This window comes from Schistocerca piceifrons, chromosome 1 (assembly GCF_021461385.2).
Source record: "Schistocerca piceifrons isolate TAMUIC-IGC-003096 chromosome 1, iqSchPice1.1, whole genome shotgun sequence".
Taxonomy (NCBI): domain Eukaryota; kingdom Metazoa; phylum Arthropoda; class Insecta; order Orthoptera; family Acrididae; genus Schistocerca; species Schistocerca piceifrons.
Genome location: NC_060138.1, coordinates 688,367,770 through 688,386,767, shown reverse-complemented (window position 1 = coordinate 688,386,767; position 18,998 = coordinate 688,367,770). Strand labels below are relative to the sequence as shown.

Genomic DNA, 18,998 nt, shown 5'->3' with positions numbered 1-18,998 from the left:
TGACGCTCTTAACAAACATTGTCACAGACATATTTTAAATCTTTCTAAGTCTTTTGATACAGTTGACCATAAATTCTACTAAATAAGCTAGAAGCTTTAGGAATAAGAGAGTTGAGCTAATAACTGCTTCCGATCACACCTAGCAGATAGAGTACAAAGGGTAGGGATAACATGTACCTCAAATAGCCAAACGTTTCAACAAAACACTTACCAGAGCCAAAATACATTAATATAGGAGTTCCTCAAGTTAGCATCAATGACTTATGAGAATGAATGTTCACTCTGCAGCGGAGAGAGCGGTGATGTGAAGCATCCTGAGAGATTAAATCTTTATGCCGGACTGAGACTCGACCTCGGAATCTTTACCTTTTCTGGGCAAGTGTTCTATCGACTGAGCTCCCCAAGTACGATCGAGACCCTTCCACACAGCTTTACTTCCACCAGTATCTCATCTCCTATATTCCGAACTTCACAGAAATTCTCCTGCGAAACTTGCTGAACTAACACTTCTGGAAGAAAGGATATTGCGGAGATATGGCTTAACCATAGTCTGTGGACGTTTCCAGAATGATTGAAATATCTGGAAGGTAGAAGAGAGGATACTGAAGGAGGTAAAACTGTGAGGACAAGTCCTGAGTCGTGCTTGGGTAGCGGAGTTGGTAGAAGAGCTCTCACCCCTCGAAAGGCAAAGATCCTGAGTGCGAGGTTTGGTCCTGTACACATTTTTAATCTGCCAGGAAGTTTCACTTCAATTATCTTCCCACTAGTATCAGCCATGGGGAAAAATTCTCTTTGCTGGTGACAACAATATTATAGTCTCTGAGAAATCGAGAGAACTCCTTGCAGAGAAACAAAATGAAACCCTCAAGGAAGTTTACAGTTGGTAAATAAGTAATAAAGTAACACTGAATATAAAAAAGCAATGCCATGAATTTCAACATGAAGAGGATAAATGTCACTCTTAAATCAAATGTATGTAACACCTCTATAGACAGTGTAAAAAAATCCAGGGATATTAATTCTCAGTTGAAATGGTGTGAACACACAAAGATACTTGCAGACAGAAGATCATCAGCATGTTCTGCCCTTAGAGTTCCGTCCTCAGTGTGTGGCAGGATCAAATACACAAAATATGAATACAACTTTCAAACTGGAGGAAAAGGCCATAAGAATAATAACCAAAAATAGTAGTCGAGCTATTTGTAAAGATCTGTTCAAAACGTTGCGGATTGTAACTGCACCGGGTGAACACATTTACCAAACAGTTGGACACATAGAAAATAACAATGGTAATTACTACACGAACGGTTCTGTCCATGACCATGGAACAATATCTTCGCTGAACTTACCTTTACCAAGAAAGAATAAACATACGTGGTTTCTTGAAGCCCACTACGGTGTTGCATTACTTGTTTAGGTAAACTTTTGTCATCCATTCGCCCAAAATTCTGCTTCTGTTTCTGTCTTATGTTTTTGCAGTTTATCATTTATAGTCAGTTTTCTCAGGTCTTGGATTATGACTTCCTGCTCTGCTGGCTGCGTATTGTTGTTTCGAAACGTTTTGCACTTTCTACAATCCGAGACAGTTTGATATTTCAGATTTGTTTTATTTTAAATCTACCTGTGTTGGCAGATTCTTTCTTCAAAGCTTTTTATTTCTACATAGAGAACTGATCTCGTTCCTTGATGACTTGTGCCATTGTAGTGCACTGTTGTTTCTCTGTGATGACCACAGAGGTTCCTAGCGTTTCACTTATGGAGGCAGTTTGCGTGAGGTCACAAACTTGAAATCGAGGTCCGATATGTTAGTTGAAAAAAAAGCGGTATGTGGAAGTGTTTTGATAAAAAAATACCAGCTTCCATCGTTCACAGATGTACTAATCAATCTGATTATTATCGAAAGCGTAAAGGAATTACATGTTATTCGTAAGTGGACTGGTACAAGCGGTATTTCCTTTTATGTATGTGAATATTATGGTTGCGCGTTTTGTTTTTAATGTAGTGGTTTTACTTTTGTCTTATGGCTTTAGATTACCCATCAGTCCAACTCGGTAAGCTGTCTGGGACAACACTGTGAGAAACAAAGACTGGAAAACGATCATAGCAAAATACTCGTATGTTCACGGGATTTTCGAGAAGAGGACATAGACGAACATCAGTTTGTTAGTCTATATTAAGGAAAATGCTGGATTACGAAAGGAGTCTTTTATATCCCATACTTCTTGGCTATTCGAAATGTATAACTAAAGGAATGTTACATTTACGAGACGAAATATGTCGCATTACTGGAGCAGAGATGCATTTAAGACCAGAAAAACGTCATGAATGCACTGCTATATTTTCTACGTAAAACAATCGCTGCGTGTACACGACAGAAACTAAGAACAAGAAGCAATCGTAAACAGTAGTCTGCTAATGTTTTGGAGCATGTAACATGATATATATATATATCTAGAGAACTTTTCGAGTTGGATTGATTGGTGGTCAAAAACCAAATGACGAAAAACAGTATAAAAAGCGCAACCCTAATATATATATATATATATATATATATATATATATATATATATATATATATATATATATACACTCCTGGAAATTGAAATAAGAACACCGTGAATTCATTGTCCCAGGAAGGGGAAACTTTATTGACACATTCCTGGGGTCAGATACATCACATGATCACACTGACAGAACCACAGGCACATAGACACAGGCAACAGAGCATGCACAATGTCGGCACTAGTACAGTGTATATCCACCTTTCGCAGCAATGCAGGCTGCTATTCTCCCATGGAGACGATCGTAGAGATGCTGGATGTAGTCCTGTGGAACGGCTTGCCATGCCATTTCCACCCGGCGCCTCAGTTGGACCAGCGTTCGTGCTGGACGTGCAGACCGCGTGAGACGACGCTTCATCCAGTCCCAAACATGCTCAATGGGGGACAGATCCGGAGATCTTGCTGGCCAGGGTAGTTGACTTACACCTTCTAGAGCACGTTGAGTGGCACGGGATACATGCGGACGTGCATTGTCCTGTTGGAACAGCAAGTTCCCTTGCCGGTCTAGGAATGGTAGAACGATGGGTTCGATGACGGTTTGGATGTACCGTGCACTATTCAGTGTCCCCTCGACGATCACCAGTGGTGTACGGCCAGTGTAGGAGATCGCTCCCCACACCATGATGCCGGGTGTTGGCCCTGTGTGCCTCGGTCGTATGCAGTCCTGATTGTGGCGCTCACCTGCACGGCGCCAAACACGCATACGACCATCATTGGCACCAAGGTAGAAGCGACTCTCATCGCTGAAGACGACACGTCTCCAATCGTCCCTCCATTCACGCCTGTCGCGACACCACTGGAGGCGGGCTGCACGATGTTGGGGCGTGAGCGGAAGACGGCCTAACGGTGTGCGGGACCGTAGCCCAGCTTCATGGAGACGGTTGCGAATGGTCCTCGCCGATACCCCAGGAGCAACAGTGTCCCTAATTTGCTGGGAAGTGGCGGTGCGGTCCCCTACGGCACTGCGTAGGATCCTACGGTCTTGGCGTGCATCCGTGCGTCGCTGCGGTCCGGTCCCAGGTCGACGGGCACGTGCACCTTCCGCCGACCACTGGCGACAACATCGATGTACTGTGGAGACCTCACGCCCCACGTGTTGAGCAATTCGGCGGTACGTCCACCCGGCCTCCCGCATGCCCACTATACGCCCTCGCTCAAAGTCCGTCAACTGCACATACGGTTCACGTCCACGCTGTCGCGGCATGCTACCAGTGTTAAAGACTGCGATGGAGCTCCGTATGCCACGGCAAACTGGCTGACACTGACGGCGACGGTGCACAAATGCTGCGCAGCTAGCGCCATTCGACGGCCAACACCGCGGTTCCTGGTGTGTCCGCTGTGCCGTGCGTGTGATCATTGCTTGTACAGCCCTCTCGCAGTGTCCGGAGCAAGTATGGTGGGTCTGACACACCGGTGTCAATGTGTTCTTTTTTCCATTTCCAGGAGTATATATATATATATATATATATATATATATATATATATATATATATATATATATGTGTGTGTGTGTGTGTGCAGTCTGTAATTTAATTTTTTAGCGTAAAGCTCCTTTTGTCATTTCTTTCTTTTAGCTGTTTGGTTTTGCTAGTCACTTTCCAGACCTCTTGTTAGTTGTATTTGATAAGGTCCTCAAATCAGGTTTTCAGTCTCCAATCCCGCGAAATACTTCCAGTATGTCACTGACTGTCTCTTAGTCTGACTACCGTCAGTAATTGTTCCTATAGATATTCAATAGAATCGGCTTGTATTCTGTCGTCCTATCTGTATTGAATACCTAGTGTAGAGGTGAGTCTTGCTTGAGATATACCACGAGCATTTGCTATCCAACATCGTTTTATTAGACATCCATTCGTACACATAACATTTCGTTAATGTTCACATAGGCTGTGTTACCGAAAATATGTATTACACAATAGAAATTCCAATAAATGTTCTCTCATGAGTCTTCTAATAGGTATTTGGTTCAGCAACCCTCATTACAACATCCGTTCTCCCGTGTAAACTAGCGACTATCTAGCGCTTACGCGGCGAAAAGTTTCCTCGAAGAACAAGAGCTCGCTCTCCACGAAGAGCTGTAATGCAGGCCTCATTCGATGTGCGGTTTTGAGAGATATCAGCGCTCCAACGTCTCTCTTACTTGTTCAACAGTATTCACGTCGGGACACTGAGAACATAGATTCATAATTACTATTTTCCACTGTGAGATCATTTCTCTGCAAAGCATGCAGTATGAATGCGTTCTGCTTTATGTTGATGCGCATATTATTGTTTTGCAAGCAGTTATCGTATGGTAGACACTGCATAAGAGAAAAAACATCTCAGCAGACCTTTCTGACAATGCCACATTGTTTACAACTGCCTTAAATCCCATCGACAGGAGACACTATCACACAGGAATCTTTCTCCCAACTGAAGATTTCACTGTAGGCTCTACGCTGTTGACAGATACTGCTCAGTGATATTGCCTAATATTTTGCATTTCTGTTGAGACTTTATTGCTGCAGAGAATGCACTGCAACATCTTCATTTAGTAGTGTACAGACACCTTCTCGTTATCTTCTCGCGGCTTCTTAACAGTAGAACGGAGATTTCTATTCATACTACGTTTATTTTTGTTTATTTCGTTCTACTCTCTCGAGACTGTCGCAGAATGTTTCTTTGTGTCATTGATTATGACTGTATCTACGAACAGGGAAGTGTTGCAGCATGAACACCCTGACAGAACGCTGCCAAAATGATACTTGAATATTTCCGTGCTTTTGGGATGCGTTGATTAAAATTTCATCTTTATGAGAGTTTTTGTCAGTGCTTTCATTGCTTCAGAATGCCATTCTCACAGATGAAGACTGATCTGAGTACTTCACTACCGTTTAATTGGGTTTCTCGGTGGGTCAGTGGTAAAGTGCCGGACGGCAGACTCGAAGGTCATGGGTTCTATCTTCGCTCACCTGCAGGGAATTTATGTAACACTTATGATTTCTTTGTTAATATGAAAAATGCCGAACTGCGTCACTGTCCGAAATCTTCTTTACACTGTACGTCCTCCTTATAAGTAACTGCATAAGGCGGTAGGACGATGAGGAGGTACTTGCTGGTTGGTTGGTTTGTAGGATTGAAGGGACCAGACTGCTACGGTCATCGGTCCCGAGGATCTTGTTCTTACGTATTAAGATAATGCTAAATGCGTTGTGCCACGTCTAAACGACAGCAGCTCAAAGACACTTCTTGAAGAAACAACACCGCATTAGTGACAAGACGCAGAAGACTGTTTTTATGCTGTCAAGTTACATTCCACGCATGGAGGAGCGCACCGGAATGACTTATCAGCTCTTCTCTCAGACTTATCTCTCAGTCGACGGATGTGGCACCTGGATTTCAGTAGCTGGCGGACATCGTTGGTCAAGTTGACGTCAGAGGTTCTCCTTCACGGCCATAATACGAGTCATCAGTTCACTGAAGGAAACTAGGCTTAACTAGTAACTGTTACGGAGTCATTTCCTACTGTTCGTACCAAGAACGTCAGTCTTGGGACGTCTTCCACAAAAATGTGAATGTGTGTCTCCTGAGAGTGGGAAATGCTTTATAATTATTTATTTATTCACTGTCTATGCAAAAGTTATGAAAATTTTACGTTATTGTGGTTAGCTCTACGTCGTTCGAATCATAGTTAGTCTCATACTCTATTGTAAGATACGGCGCATTAAAAGATTTCCTTGTTTTCTTTCCAATGTTTTAAAGAGGTTTGTTTGTGTACTGTCTTCAGTTAAGAGACTGGTGTGCACTTGTAGCCTGTAACTTGTGGCTGAGGGTGACAAGTGCTAGTGCTGTGTCTGCGATGCTACGAGTCACGTCTTTGTACAACACACCTCCCACAAGCCTGCTGCTCTGGAATCACATCAAGAAATCTGTCGAGATTCACGTCCCCATCCGACGTTCTCATCACGGTCAACAGTGCCACATACTCACTTTTCGTCAGGCACAGGGAAGAGGATTGGGATTTAGCCCAGGACATAGGTGCAAAGTCTCGTGAACACTAGTATTACGTCATCACATTCCATCATTTTTCGGAAGTGAGTCCGGAATATTGTTAACTCTTGTATCGATATTTCGGCTGACAGCCTTTCAGCCATTCCCAAGGTGAAGCAGTTTACATTTTGGAGTAAACATGCATGCACCAAAGATAACACTATCGATAATAAGAGCGTCAGTCACATACAGAACTTTACGAATCCACAGTGCTTCCGAGTATTGTGAAGACTAAGAACAATACTTCTTTTGAGAGAGCAGATGTGAAATGAGGGATTCCATGATTTGTCGAGCTGGAAACCCTCTTCTCTTCTCGTTTACGCAGATCGTGGGCTGATTGTATTTGCATGGCCTCCTTGACCACTGAATCCCAGTGGGATGTGGCTGTGGCCAGTAATCTTAACTTTCCCGTAATCAATGGAGTGTTCAGTGGAACGACAGTGTTAAGCCATTGCAGAGTTGTAGGACTGTAGTAGGAGAACGTAACGCTGGTATTCAGTGCAACGTTCTTTCACAGTGCATATTCTTAGTCCTACGTACCTTTTACCACACTTAATATCGCTGCCGGATCTCGACTGTTCAGTATGAAATCTCAAATCTAAACACCTTCAGCCGTCTAAATTCCAGTTTTATTTTATTTGTGCAAACAGTGTCTGCATTACATTACTTCAGGCCCCCTGACCGACGTGTGGGAGGAATCCCACCTCTGGTCCACTAGAAATTGGAGCCAGCACTGAGCGACTTGTACCCATACATCTCGTCTTAACACAACGACCCCTTAGATCGTATTGATCCTACACGTCGGTCAGGTAAGGGGGCCTAACCATGGCCTAATGTAACGCTAAAACAGGTTGCGCAAATAAAATAAAACTGGAAATTTAGACCGCTGGAGGTGTTTTGATTTGACATTTTATGCTGAAAGGAGGATCACATGTACTTTATTCTTCTTTATTATTTTTGCAGTTTTCGAATAAATATTTACGACGTATAGTAGAACGGACGTAGACTTTACACCTCTTTCTTGGTTGATCTGCGTTTCCTCTTGCAGAGCTGTTAATTTAATATTTTGTATGTCCGTTCTTACGGAATGTGGTGTCCGATGCTGACAGCCAGCAGAGTGAACTCGTACATTTGAATGAAATATTCTGTTATCAGTAGTGCAACCTTGGACGCAGTGCGATTACAACACAGTGTAAAATGCTTTAAAAATCTTACGAGCATTGCAATCCACTAACATTGTGAATGGGTGAAAATTGTCAGCTGAAATACCGGTACAACAGTAAATAATATCCCGGATAGACGCCCTAAAATGATTTCATATTCTATCCGCCGCGAAAACTTCAAGAAACAATTTACGTCATTACTTCTCCTTCGTCTGTCATTCAAATTTTAGTTGTTAATTTTCCTTCTTCCACTAATATTCTAGGCAAATGCGCACCAATTTAGAACGGTACCAAAATTCTGTTATCGAATAGCGGACTCATACCGAATTCAGTGGATTATTCAGAGCAAGCTAGCCTAACCTATTGTTTGGTCGATTTAAATTTATAAGCTGTGAAATTTTCTCTAATAATAAAGTTATAATCTATTTCTAACAAATACGTCACCGTACAATTCACTAACGATAAATTAGATTTTTGTTTTCCTGATAGTCCTATAGTTTGCATAGGGTTTAACATTTCGATGTCGTTGTTGGTGTAGTGTACTTCAGTTCGAAGGCTGTTGTGATGGAGCTCTCCATGTTGATCTGTCCTTTGCAGATTTCTTTCTCTCGGCATACCTACTGCAACCCACATCACTCTGAACCTGCTTACGGTAGTCAAGCCATGGTCTCTGTCTATAATTTTTACCCAACTCGCATCCCTCGGTTAGCGAATTGAAGATTCACTGAAATCACTGTATGTTCTGTCAACTGATCCCTTCTTTCAGTCAGATATCATCCCATTCCTAAAGCCACTATTCTTGTGTAGTTTACTTATCGTCCCTGTTTCACTTCCCTGTCTGTCTACACTTACAGAAAAGGCTACAGAACTCATAATTTTATATCAGATGTTAAAAAATTTCTCTTCTACGCAAACGTTTTTCCTGCTATTGCCAGTCTGAGTTTTACATCCTCTCTCCTTCGACCACCGTCATTTATCTTGCTGCCCAGATGGAAAAACTCTTCTACAACGTTTAGCGTCTCAGTTTCTAATCTCGTTTCCTCAGCAGTGTTTGATATAATTTTATTACACTCCAGTACCATTTTTTCTGCTTTTCCCGACATTCATCTCACAGCCTCTGTTTAAGGCACTATCCGTTTATTTCAATAGATCTTCTAAGTCTGTGATAGAATTACAATGTCATCGAAAAATTGGAAGTTTTCAGTTCTTTTCCTTGAACGTTAATTCCCTTTACCGATTTCTCTTTTGTTTCCTGTACTACTTGCCAATTTTATAGACTGGATAACATAGGCGATAGGATAAAAACCTTTCTCACACCCTTCTTAGTTACTGCCTCTTTTTCATTTCCTTTGGCTCTTGTAACTGAAGTCTGGTTTCTGTACAGGTTGCAAATAACCATTCGCACTGTGATTTATCCCTCCTACTTCCAGAATTTCAAATACACTGTCAGAAGTGTTTCTCTATGTCTACAGATTCTACAAATGTTAGTTTATCTTTTTTCAATGTATGCTCTAAGCTAAGTCAAAGGATCAGAATTGTCTCGCGGTTCCTACGTTTCTCCGGAACCCAAGCCAGTCTTCTTCGCAATTGTCTTCTAGCAGAGTTTTCATTCTTCTGCAAATAATTTGCGTTAGTATTTTGCAACCATGACTTGTCAAACTGATGGTTCGGTAGCATTCACACCTGTCAGTACCTGACTTTTTCGGATATGGGATTATTACACTCTTCTTGAAGTCCTAGGTTATGTCACCTGTTTAATGTAGCCTTTCTGTATATTCATTCCACTTATCAGCCTTCCCTTCTTTGGGTAGTACTGACTTGCTATCTGAGCTCTTAGTATTCATACAGGAGCTTCTCTTTTCTCCTAACATTTCTCCAGTTTTTCTTTAGTTGGTATCTACCTTTCCTATAGTCATGCACGATTCTACAGCTTTGCATTTATTCTCTAGGCGTTCCTGATTTGTGATTTTGCACTTTCTGTCAGTGTGATTTTTAGACGTTCCTATTCTTTAAATCATTTTCTCAATGTTTATATTTTCTTTTCATCGATTAAATTCTGTGTACTGTAAGTTTTTCTTGGCTTTCCTTTTTTTTGTATTTCATCCTATTTTGGCTTCACAGTGTCATCTTTCAAAGCTATCCACATTCCCCTGCTGTTGTGATTTTCCCTGTTCCAGTTAATCGTTGCCTACTGCTCAAGAACGTCTGATTCTTTTAATTTATAAAGTTCTCATTTCCATAATTTTCTACCTTTTGTGCTTTATTCACTTTTAATTTGCGGTTAATTACCAGTAAATTATGGCCACAATCCACATCTGCTTCTGTAAATAGTCTGCATCATAAAATCTGCTGACAGTATCTCTTACTATTATATATCGAAATGAATACTTTTAGTATCTCCTGGCCTCTTCCACGAACACAACCTTCTTTCATGATTCGTAATCCAAGTGTTAGCGACGATTAAACTGTGCTCTGTGCAAAATTCGATAAGGTGACATCTCCCTTCATCACTTTACACCGGTCCATGTTAACGAACTGAATTTCTTTTTTCCAATCACACATTTTTTCAGTCACGTCATCATCTGGGGACCTCGTAGGCGTATGAAAGGTAATTAAAGTAAAATTAAATAAGTAACTATCCCTAGATATATGGCAACGTTATTCATATTTTTTCGGACATTTTCACGTCCAAAAAATCTGTGAGTATCGCACAGCCATTTTTTGTATACGTTCAATGTCTCCTGTTTGCCTGCCCTGATTTTCATTCAGCACACTTTAGCCGTACTGCAATATGACCAAGATGTCTCTTTTGTAAACAAGCTGTAGATTCTCAGTGCCTTACTGATGAATCGAGGCTTTTCATTCGCTTTGCGCATTACTAAGTCGACGTGATCCTTCCACTTAATATGTGAAGACAATGTTACTCGAGTTGTTGTTTCTCATTATCGTGCAATAAATGACTGATACACTTCTACGTTTCGTAAACGCATGGTGTTCTGTTCACGTACATTTCGACACAACTGCATTAGGCTGACACTTGGAGGAAACGCCAGCCAGCAATTGCTACAGTTTTTATCTTTAAGCTGTTCCTGATATATAACTACATCAGATGCAAATAAAGTCTGAGTCTGTAATACGAACAGTGAGGGTCTGTTAAAATTTTCTGTGACACATGATATATTACATCTGTGTCTGTGGATGACTTTCAGCCCATTAGAAAGTGCTGTCAGTCGTCTCTCAAAAGTTTTCAGTCAAGTTCTGAACTTATTGACACATAGGATATGGCCGTTATATATTTGGTGACAGTTGGCGTGTGATTCGGAAAGAAAGCACTTACGGACATCTGCAAACAATGAATAGAACTTTATCAGTGTCAGACAGGATGTAATGTGTGAGAAGTGGAAGTTGTATTTAATACGGTTGTTCTTCTAATAATCCAAACTGTCGGATAAATTCATTTTGTCCACTCGAAATACGTTCTGTAATTCTGCTGCATATAGGGAGGTGGGCGATAACTGTGAGTTACAGCAGTCAGACATGGACTTTTAATGCGAAAACTATTAAATAAAAACAAGGGATGCTCAGCGAAGATCTGAAATATGACCGAGGGAGCTGACGCAGTGGTTGACACATTGGACTCGCATTCGGGAGAACGACGGTTCAGATCCCCGTCCGGTCATCCTGATTTACGTTTTCCATGATTTCCCTAAACCGCTTCAGGCAAATGCCAGTTGGGTCCTTTGAAGGGACAAGGCCGATTTTTTTCTGTATCCTTGAAACAATCTCAGTTTTCGTTCCGTCTCTCATGACCTCCCCTCCGTGTCGATCGGACGTTAAACCCTAATCTTCCTTTTGAAATGTGAATGTTAGAAATCACTAGAAAAAATAGGAAAACTTATAAATAAATCACCAAGTAGACTAGAGTGGAAGCCATAAGTAAGATTTCTTAAAATTTAAATAAAATGTTGGTGATATATAGCTACACGATGGATAATCCACCAACCAATTGAGTATTATCACAGATTTCAAGAGACAATAAAAGACCAAGATGGCGACGTAATGTATGGTGGGCAGATAAGAGGTCAGAAAAAGTGCAAGATCGATATGGATGCGAGAAACTGAAGATCGTAAAAGGCAAAGATGTTTGGAGGTGGCCTTCGCCATTCAGTGGATTTCAGTACAATGGCTTGAGTGGCTGCTGATGGAATGAGAAGAGATACTAATTGACTTGTGCTCTTTGCCAGTCACTCTACAACAGTTCCTTGTTGCAGTGACCTGGAGTAAATTGTGGACAAGAGTTAAGCTAATTCGCTTGCAGATTCTGTATAGAGCTTCGCAGTAACGCCGCCGTGATATGGTAGCTCGTTGAGTTTCAGAGAATTCAGCTGATGTTGAACAACATTAGCGATAATTATTAGATATTCATCATAGTGGCGCATCAGTTTATTGGCCTGTGACTTTAGTGGCTTGTGAAATGAATGCTATACGTGGAGTGGCAGATCTACTGTACTTTCCACTTTAATAAAATGTTATACGTAGACTCTTTACTTTCAGGATTCCTTAGAATGTTTTAAGCTTTTAACAAGTGTTTCAACAGCACACAATCGAAATGTAGCACTTTATTTATGAATACGAGAGTGAAAAGTATATCTACAACAGCTCAGAATATGGTGGAAGATACTTCGTAGCAAAATACAACAGCAGTTTATTTTTCGCTCTGTTGAGTACAACAGGGACCTTCAAAGCATGTTTGAAGATTCCTGTCTCCTTTATCTGTCAGAAACAGTCCTCGACATTTGCTACCAGTACATATATAATGACTGCAGAACACACCCCAAATCCCCAAAGCAAAACAAACTCTTTCGGGTTCATATGTGACGAGATGGAGCTTCGTGCTAAATCGTGGCTCACACAAGATGCCTATCTTCCACAGAGAGTGGATATTGCTCACGAATTCACTCGAATTGCAATTAGCTACAAGCTCTTTCTCATTCCTTTAAACAGGTGCACAGATGTCACTTTTCACACTCGAAGTTCGTAATATATGGTTCGCAGACACGTAGGACAAGTCCTTGTCAGTAACATACTCAAGATTAAAGAAAAGCCAAGCTTCCCAACACATTCTACTTTCATATCCATAGCGTTGTGGGACAGTCTCTTCAGCAAGTGAAATATGGTCCTTCAAAGTGCTCAGCTGACACAACTGATGGCGTACTGCCCTCAGAAAGGAGCGATCCGGGTGCGAGAACCGGTTTAACTTTGACATATAATCAACAGACCCTTACTACCTTACAAAAATTCTATTACAATATTTCTGTGCAATTTCGACTTCTGCTAGCGTTTTTAGAAAATTATTTTCATTGTCTACTGTTGAAAAATATATCGCGAACTTTAAAAAGATATATATATATATATATATATATATATATATATATATATATATATATATATATATATATATGCCGACTAAACCGACGAATGAAAATTTGTACCAAGGCCGGAATACAAACCCGGGTTCCTTGCTCTCTAGGCGGATCCGCTGACCACTACGCCACCCTGGCACAGTGGCTTTGCACCACCGTACGGACTGCCCTAGCACGCCTTCCTCCTCAGTCCAGATTCCCGTTCAGCGCACTTGGCATCCACTTCTAAACTCTAACAAATTTTCATTCGTGACTTCAGTCAGCGTATATACATCTTAAATGTTTGAGACTTGTAAACGTCTCTGGAACCATACAGTTTTATTTAAAAGGTTTTCTTCTTCGTGTTGCTGTTATTTTATTTTGCAGCGCTCATCCCGTATCGCTGACTCGCTCTGTGTCACTTGAAAATCTGAGGATTGCATGGTTGCCGTCCATCGTTTGCGACAGGTCTTTTATTCACCTCGCTGAAAAACAAGTTTCCTTGCACAACGGTGAAGCTCTTAACCTTGGGAACGTTAATGAGACATCTTCCTCACAGTGTTTTGCAAGAGTTGGCGCGCAACTCTGCAATATCTGCAGGTCCTACAAAATACTTATTTGTTGCAGTTACCTGCAGACCCCTAACAAATATTCCTTCCCAAGCGTAACATGCTGTCATTGCATCCTCTATCACTGTCTATATTATTTGTCAGAGCATGAGAGGTACCAACTGTATCACCCGAGCCTCAATTCGTCCAAAATCTGGCCAGGGGCCAGCGGCTCTCTCTGTAATAGAAATAGGTCACCAAGGAGTTACAGAATGTCATATATTTCAACAAATGTCAGATACCGAATAACACCTTGCTGCATAGACAGTACTTACATGCAGGGCTTCAGTCGTTAATTATACGTTTTCTGTAAATAACTGAAATGTGTGATAGAGTAGTTTTTTAGTACCATATATTAATCATTATTGCCGATCCATTCACATGTGGTGCGTCGTAACTTCTCAAAAACGTATCTGAACAGTACTATTCAATTCAGCATATTCTGCTATAAGAGTTAAACCTCTCACTTTTTCTATACATTACATTTGAGTTTCCTCTTCTTTTCCTCTCTTCATACCTGCAAAATCTTTTTCTGTTACTCTAATCTGCTTTCATGAATAATTGTGTCTTTGATCTACGTATCTTCTTCATTTCATAAGATGATGAACTTGTTGTTTGATTCAATATACGTCTATATTTTTACTTGCGACGGGCATTCAATAAATAATCCAAGACTTTTTTTCTCGGCCAATTTCGGTTGAAAAAATGCGGAATTTGTTGTGGGACATCGTCGAATATTCCTGCTTCAATCCCTATAGTTTCATGAAATTCCGACTGGCAGTGACGCTGTACGTAACCTTAAAAATTGCGTCTGTAACGAAGGTGAGCTCCAAACAGAGAGCTGTCGTTGAGATTCTTTTGGCGGAAAACCGGATCATCGCAGATATTCATAGGAGCTAGCAGAATGTCTGCGGAGGCCTCTCAGTGAACAAAATTACGGTGAGTCCTGGGCGAGGCGTCTGTCATAATCACAAGGTCGCGCAAACCTGTCCAATCTCCCGCGTGTCGGCCGGCGGCACATAGCTGTGACTTCTGCAGTGTGTGAACTTGTGATCACTCTCATTCAATCTGATCGATGGATCACCAGCAGACACCTCATTGGTCAACTGGACGTCTCTGTTGGTGGTGTTGACACATCCGTCCACCAGTTAGAATACTTCAAATGGTTCAAATGGCTCTAAGCAGTATGGAACTTAACATCTGAGGTCATCAGTCCCCTAGACTCAGAACTAGTTAAACCTAACTAACCTAAGGACGTCACACACATCCATGCCCGAGGCAGGAGTCGAACCTGCGACCGTAGCAGCAGCGTGGTTCCGGACTGAACCGCTCGGCCACAGCGGCCGGTTAGTTAGAGTACTCAAAGATGCGTGCACACTAGTTCCTCGCGCCTAAGAGAAGACCATAAGAAGCAACGAAGTACCATCTTTGCGGAATTGATTTGCTCCTTATGAGGTTGATCGTGAAAATTTTTTGTCGAACATCGTAACAGGCGATGAAACATGGGTTCATCGCTTCTAACGGGAAACTAAAACGGCAAAACTGCGCCATACCACCTCTCCTCCAAATAAAAACTTCAAAGCCGCACCCTCATCCGGTAAAGTCATGGCGACGGTCTCCTGGTCTCTGAAGGGATTATTTTGTTTGTATTCTGTTTGATGTCCTCCCTCTCAGTGCAACGATCAACTCTGAAGTTTACGAGTATTTTGCTACCCTCACGAAACTGAAGGAACTTCACTGTGTTCATCGCCACAGAAATGCGAGCATATTTCTCCTTCTCCATAACAACACGAGACCTCAAACAAGTCTGCGCACCCGAGAGGAGATCACCGAACTTCATTGGACTGTTTTTCTTCTTTTTTCTTTTTTTTTTCACCCGCGCTACAGCTTGGATCTCGCATCTTCAGACTTACATCTGTTTGACCCAATGAATAATGCAGTCAGCGGGAAGCAGTACATGGATAATGGAGAGGTCATTGATGGAACGAGACGTTGGCTCCTACGTCGACCGCACAATGGCACCATGTGAGCATACAGGCTCTCCCAGTAAGGTGACATCAGAGCGTCACACCGAACTGAGATTACGTTGAAAAATTAGGATTTTGTAGCCAAAAGAGTGAGGAATAACGTGGTGTATTGGAATTCTGAATAAAACCAGTCTGCTTTCAGAAATAAATATCTTGCATTATTCATTGAACGCGCTTCCTATATACTCATAACCTACATGTCAGACTTCCTGGCCAATGAATTATTTTCATAGCTTCAGATATATTGTTAATCTGCATCTTATTAGTCCATAATCACTTGTTTTTCAAACGTTATTTTGAACATCTTGAACAACATATTAATTATTTAGATAACATGTAGTCAGTTTCGTTTTAGTATCATTTCCTCCGTGCGAAGGCTATTTGCGGGTCATTTTCTCCTCGAAGAATGTGTAAAAAGACAGAAATACTATTATTCTCGGCAAAGTATGCTGATATATGACCCCGGTTATTTCTGTTATGATATCGGAGGTTTCATAACGAATTATTGTTTAGGTTTTGTCCTACTTTTGCATTAAAATCTCTCATGGTCATTTGTTATCTTCTATAACCCTTTTTGTGTGTCATATCCCCTCAACCCAACATGACCACATCACTGCATCGATTTGGATAATTTCGATTGAATACCCTCCACTTACTTTTGAAAGTGTCAAGTTCTTCTCCCTGTGAATCCTGCAATAGCTCCAAAATTGACGTTAACAATAAAGCCCTCAGCTAAATTTTCCGCTTTCTGTATTCGTTTGTAAAAAGGGAAAAAAAGAAAAAAACAATGCGTCTTGGTTTAAAATTCAATTTGATCTTTGTTTTATAGCAGCAATTTTGATAACTGAACCATATTCCATTTTACTTTATCTTTTCTCTTCCAGTTGTCTTTGGGATAGGGGAAGGGAAAGTTGGTAATAAAAAATCTTACGTGGAACGAGCTTCCATCACTTTAGATTTAAGAACAGTAAGTTGCTTAATTTTCGGAAGTTATATTTTATTGTTTTATATATTCAGATTTTTCTTGATTCATTCATGCATAGAGCATGAGGGAATGCGTACTTATTCCTCTGTGCAAGTTCGTACACATCTCTAGGTAATGCTGTCATTTTTGTTGGAATAGATTACAACTGGAGCTCTTAGAGTTCAAACTCATGTGTACAAACAGAAACCGATTGAATGTGCCCTTTGGCTAGTAGCTTGAAATCTGATTTACGATCAGTTACATTTTTTTTCAGACACTTCTCCTTCCAGTGTTGCATGACTAAATGGTTTTTCGTTAGCATCTCCCACAATGTGTACAACATTCAGTAGTACTGTGTCGGCTTTGACACAACTAAGTTTTTTTTTCCGTAGGTGCTACGCCGAAATAATGCAACAGAGGGGAGGAACAGCACGATTGCCGTTAAATTTGAGACCAAGAGGCATTTTCATTAAATTATCAGAATTGAAATAAGTCACATTTTTTAATAGAAATGAATGTTTCGGCTAGTGTGACGCAGTTTTCCAGTCCCGTGTTACTACTACGACTGGTGGATGTACTGTCTTAGCACGTGTTACAGCTATCGGTTCCTTAGTGTAATAAGGGATTTCCGTAAACATTTTTTCTGTCTGTTGTCCCTAAGCCCTCTTCATTTTTCACATTGCTGCTAAATTAGATTCCTGAAGAAACTGTCACCCTTTCCCCAAGCATTAATTTGTGATATTCAGATGAGTAAATGCAGAAACTGGCAGTACAATGAAACACGTTTTCACTTAAAAAATTAACGATATTATTTTCATAATTTAAGTGTTGTGCAAGAGATAAATCGCATGAGGAATTGCGCCTCTAGGGAGCATTGCTTTGGCGTAGCTTGTTAGTCACACGTTTCACTTGCGAGGGTACTGGTGTGTAGTATCTGTAAGTGGTTGTTCTTTGGAGGGCGACAATGCCCAGTGGCGCAGAGAGTCGCAAGCAGAGGCAGTTGTTGAGAGGCTGTGGAAGGTGTAGGGTGCGTGAGCCAAAGGCGGTTGCGTAGCGAAGGATTTATCTCTATGTTTAATAGTAGTGACACACAGTTTGAATAATAGTGCGTTTATGTTTGTGCAGTGTGATGAAGGAAATAAATTTTACCAGTTCTTAATGCGTCTCCATCAGTTACTACAACACCATTGCATTTAACAATGAACGAAGTCTCGATATACACGGTCAACTACAACAAGAGGATTGTAACATGATAATCATTAATTAACCCATACAATCTCCAAGGAGACGGGAACTTAAACACTGATCACTGAACGTTTCTTTTTTTACCAAATTTATGTGAAATGAGTCAATTTAAAGAACATATATAACAGATTGGTTTCCATATGATTAATTTTAACATTAACGAACAAATAATTTTCAAGTTCAACGATCAACCAGTCCAAAGTTGCAAATTTTACATTTTTTATTCACTCGTTGACTAGTTTCGGACCGAGACCTATTTTCAAATTGTCGTAACAGTCAAAAATGCTAATTCCTAAGACGTGAAAACCATGTCAAAAACGTGCAAAGAACAGTTACATCGCATACGGAGTATCTGAAAATGAGTCCCGGCCCGAAAATAGCCATCGAGTGAATAAAAAACGTAAAATTTGGAGCTTTGGCCTGGTTTTTCGTTTTACTGATTAACAGAATTTGCTGACCCACAGCTACTCCAGCATGACAAAAGTTGGTAAAAACTTTTTCAGTCCTACTCATTAAACTATATCTAAAACGATGTTCTTTTTATTTTTATTTTATTTATTTATTTGCTTGGATTTATTTATTTGGTTGCTGTAGGACACCAACCTCACATATAGCCATTTTCACCTGCACAGAGGCTATGTCATTTTTTTACCTCATTTTACTTTTTTTTTCTAAATAAATTAAAAATGAGCTCGGCTGCATTCAAATAAAAAATTGTTGATAATCAAATGTTTTTTCTAGTTCTTTTGATATTTGCGAACGTTATGAAAAACGGAATACTTATAACAGTAAGCGACGATATTTACGGACACATTTTTCTTAAGTGTATCTGTATCGTCTTCAGCCTTAAATAAAAGATACTCTATTCCCACTCGATCCCTTCATAAAACAATAACTTTCTTTAAATTTTGCATTGGTTATTTTCTCGGAAGAATGTTCCGGTACAGAGTGTTTTTCGGTTACGGTGTCCCCTCGTATGTTCGTCAACAGACATGTCAA

At 40.6% G+C, this 18,998-nt stretch overlaps 1 protein-coding gene across 1 annotated transcript in view; it reads left to right on the top strand.

The window, feature by feature from the left end:
- LOC124788109 (venom protease-like) overlaps positions 1 to 18,998 on the top strand; it is a 214,044-nt gene that overhangs the window by 68,837 nt on the left and 126,209 nt on the right. The gene's annotated exons all lie outside the window — the stretch shown is intronic.